This window comes from Penaeus chinensis, chromosome 7, assembly GCF_019202785.1.
Source record: "Penaeus chinensis breed Huanghai No. 1 chromosome 7, ASM1920278v2, whole genome shotgun sequence".
Lineage (NCBI taxonomy): Eukaryota > Metazoa > Arthropoda > Malacostraca > Decapoda > Penaeidae > Penaeus > Penaeus chinensis.
Genome location: NC_061825.1, coordinates 30385103 through 30390102, shown reverse-complemented (window position 1 = coordinate 30390102; position 5000 = coordinate 30385103).

Here is a 5000-nt window from a genome sequence, read left to right as displayed (position 1 = left end):
AGTTGTATCAGGTTGATCCACGGAAGTCATGCCTTGGGCAGATCGATCAAACTTGTCGTGAGGAGCTAGAGATGGACTGGGCCCCTGCCTGGCTGTTCGCCATGAGGGACCCTCGTAGGTGGAAACGAAGGGTGGATGCGGCTATGCGCCCCCGTCGGCGTTAGCTCCCCAATGATAAGGATGATGATTACTGATCATGTTTTAGTTATCATTATTCTTAACAACGTTAGCAGTATTTTGTTACCATGATTGTTATTACCTTACCTTTTTCGATATCCTTAATTTATTAAAATAATTGCAATTATCTTTTTTCATAGTCGTTGCTATTCTTGCCATTGTGATTATTCCAATTTCCTCTACATTTAATAATAGTATTATTGATATAAGACAACCGTTACAATTCCATTGATACTACTATTACTATTATGAGATTTTAATTGAAGTTCAGCTTTTTTCATTTATAGTACTGAGTGCATCTCTTGAACTCCAGAATCAGTTTGTAAGCAGTCCTTAGGTCCTTTTCAGCTCTCCTGTTCTAATCAATCCTGTGGTTTTCCTACTCTGCTTGTAGGTGTTTGTTCTTGGTGAGTATTTTGTTTTTACAGGGTAGTGACATGTTGAAGCAGATGTATTTTCTACCGAGTCTTTCAGTCTTACTTAGTGTCTGTTGATCTAAATATTTTATCGGTTTTAACAGAAATGTACCAAAATATAGTAGTTCCTTTGATTTTTGTCCTTGAAGATGGCTTGTGTTCGTAATATGCTCCTGCCTTGTTTATAGAAAGCCTTAATGCTCTGATCTTAACAGCAATGATTAATCCTTCCTTTTCTGATTTAATACCACCTGTTTTTAGGCATTTATTGGTTTGGATGTTTTCTTATTTTCTGACTCAGTTTGAGTACTGTCTGGACAGGGTCGTTTTTCTCCTGTTTCTCGTTTAGTCGTTCTAAAGTTTTATATTTGGCCTTCTGGTATGTTCTCTAGCTATTGTTGGTTGTCTTAAGGCGTGGTTACACTGCCCATCGATTCATCAAATCCAATCATTTTGAGTGGGATTTGCCCATCGATGGGTTTATTCCACTGTTTTTTGTCCACTCGTCCGAAGCGATGGGCACCCCATCGTCTGTCGATGGACCAGTGGAAAAATCATATTCGTTGAGAGTCTATAGTATACCTGGTATTAGTCTAATTATATATTTTATGCAGTATTATTATTATATGTATAAGTAATCTATAATTAATAATCATAATTGTAAATTATCATAGATATACTTATATGAATTATTATTTTAAAAAATCAAACAAAAACAATGCAATATATCTTGTATCCTCATTTGACCGACGAACATAAACAACCGCGCACCTTTTTCGAAGAGGAAGAACGTCTTCTCGTCATAAGAATGTGGAATTCGGAGGCAATTCCCTCTCTTCTACAGAAAGTGAGTCAAGAAGATGTCCTTTGGAATTTAAAGCATCCATATTAGTTCTTTTCGTAGTTTAACCAAAACGAATGGGTGGCTGGGCTCCAACCCACTGATAATCATTGGATTCCAACGAAATCTATGGGCAGTCTAACCGTAGCTTTAGTTTCCATCATCTCGATTTTGGGAGCATTGAGTTCTTATCTGAGTTTGGCATTTTTGTAGTTTAGAGAACATTTCCTACATTCTTTTGATACCTCCAGCTATTGTAAAGAGAGAATCGGCTTTGTTATTGAGGTTGTGTCAAATATAATTGGGATGGGTTTCTAGATGGCCCTCCGTATGGGATTTTGAGTGAATTTACTTTTTTTCTGTCTTCTATCCAGTTTCTTGAATTCATCCAATTTCCTGTCCATGATGATGAAACAGTAGTTCACACATGACATTCAGTTCAGCAAAAATTGTATTTATACATAATATTCTCTCCGGATCTCTTCATTTTCATGTTGAATCCCATCTCCTTTGTTCATAGTAGCTAATAACCTCACCAAAGCCTTGATTACATTTTTAAGCGTTTTCTTATCCAGCTGTAAGGAGTCGAATGGCCTCTTGTAAGCAATACAAGTTGTGTTTTCAAATTTGGTTTTGGTCTCTTCTATCATATACTTGTTATTGGCATTTTTCTCCACAGGTAACTTTCCCATTCCTTGATTGCTCACACAAGCCCTACATATTTCACCTGCTTCAAGCTTGTGGGAAGCCCTTAACCCAATTAGCACATATACCAATAATACATGTTTATTTATTTAATTTACACATAGATGGCTCTACGAGTGCTTAGTCAATAAGCAGTCTTCATAATAAGTTCCTGGACATCACTACCTGACACATTCAGTGCATGAAGAAAGTAACCTTTGCATTGCTATCAGCATATGAATCTGCATATCAATGAGAGCAGATGTTTCCACACATGAAACACATCCTCAACCTCCAGTGCAGCAAGCTTACAACAGATCACTTTGTGAGTTGTGTGAAGCTCAAGGTGTCCAGATATTCACCCGACATTTCAACTTTGGCGAAAGGGAAGCAAAGGGCAAGATGACATTAAAATGGTGTGTAAAAGAAAGTATATACATTTTTTTGCAGTTACAATGAATACTAAATGCTACCAAAAATGTTATATTTATGTTATGCATGTGGATAAAATACATTTAACTTAACATAACAATGGCCACTGTTCAATATCTAAAGGGAAATATAGTGCTTAACAAAGAACACCTTGCATGCAGGGTATTAGAAAAAAATAAGTTGTAAGCCTTTGAACGGCTGATGTCTCGTGTACCGATATTTCTTGCCATTCCGGTTCTGGTATTTGTTGTTGCTCGTTTTCTATTAGTTTTATCATTTCAGCAATTCCAGTGTAATGTTTCTCTTTCTCCTAGAAGTTTGTGATGTTCTTCTCGGCAGACCATGTCTTTGTATGGCTTGAGGTGGTAAAACTTTTAAGGTTTTCCTTGTCTGATTCTGTGTGCTTTAGCACGTGCTGTCAAACTATTTCTTTTGTTTTCTTTTACATTATTATCCTTGCTTATTTTCTCTAACTGCCTCCACATTCTCAGTTTTGCTATTGGTGCCCTGATGGTTCTGCTCTTGAATAAGTATTTTGTCTTTGATGCCATTTCTGTAAACCTGTGATTCTTTATGATGTCTCGTCTGGTTTATGTTAGTTTATTGGTGTCCATAGTTTTTTTTGACTCCATATTATCAGCATACATGTGTCAATATTAACTCTTAAGTTGTCTTTTGTAGGAACAAAAGTCCAACGCATTTGGAATTTGGCTAACGACCCAAATGCATTGCCAGACATAGGGTGAATTAAGAAAATACTATCGAACACCGCATTCCACACCATCCTCCTGTGTCAACAAATAAATAAAAAGCACGAGTCCAGAGACTCACTCACTCATATATATTTCACTTAATTCACTTTTAAAAACTTTAACTTGAAATTTAAAATATAAATTGTTATCAAAGCCATATTATATGTCCAACCTTTATATACACACATGCTATTAACAATATATAAAATCGAAATAATGAATTTAGATATCCTGTGTATGAGATGAAATGTTCCTAGATATTTCCAATGACAAACTCAAAAATTTAAATAATCTCTGTGTACATGGTTTGTTTCTAAGATATCTAGATAAAGAATGATCTAAAAATATAATCAACGCATTTCCGTTATTTATAAACATAGATGGGCTTCTCTGGTGAAAATATGAATACAATAAACAAAAAACACGAGGTGGGCCTCTAGTATCGAATTTTAGTATTACTTAAAGGTTTGGACAGACGGAGTTTGAACTGTGATGTAACCCTGGGCAACTCTCCCAATGTTAAAAATATCCAACACGTTGGTACTTTCCTTAGACTACCAAGGACGGTTTTATATTCATATCCTATTTGTATTACTTTTATCCTCCTCCTCCTCTTCCTATTTTTTTATTATTATATAATGATAATCATTATTTTCTTTATGATTATTATAATCATTGTTATTATCTTTGTCATTATTATTAATGTAAATATTACTTTCATTATTATTGTTTGTTATTATTTACTATTTTCATCATCATCACCATTATTATCATTATTATTGATATTCTTATTATTGCTATCAATACTATAATCATTATCATTATTACGAATATCATTATCCTTATCATCTCCTTTTCACTGCTGTTACTATTGTCCTTGTGATTGTTATATGATCGTTTCCATTATTATTTTCCTAATTGTTATCATTATCATTACGAACCACACTCTTACTGGCATGATTGTTAGCACTGTCATCACCATCCAATATCACTGTCAACATTAACATTAACAGTATCTTCATCATTGTCGTCTTTATCAACAAAAGACCTTTCTATGTGAAATATTCTCAAATTAACCTAATGCATCAACTGTTAGATACGTGAAACTACCATTTATGGGGAAATTAAGCTTTGGAATCAGAAATAAATTAAAAACGTTTTTACAAAACAATTACCCTCAAATAAAGTTCGCTTTTGTCTTCAGCAAATCTATCAATATTACAGACTTTTTAAAGCAGCCTACGAGATGTCATTTTGATGTTTTCTAATGCTGTATATCTATTTACTTGTCCTGACTGCCAAGTGAGGTGCGTGGGGTCAACCTCACGACGGTTATGTCACCGCATAATGGAACACAAAGGCAAGTCATTTCGAACTGGACTACCGCTGAGCAGACCATCTTCCTCGGCAATAAGAGAGCACTCTCACAAACACTCACATTATTTCCCCAACGCAGAATTCAATATTCTATCCTCTCACTCCTTCCGCCTAGACCTCATTATCCCGTTGTCATTGTTGATTCGTATGGTGAAACCCGAGCTAAACAACACCGCTACCTCAACCACTTTGTTTACTAACTAGCTGCTTAGTAAACAAATATCATCCAGTTTTGTCATATCTTTAATTCTTTTTTTTTTTTCCTTTTTTTTCCACTGTGTATATATATATTTTTGTATTATGTCTATTGTCTGTTCACAG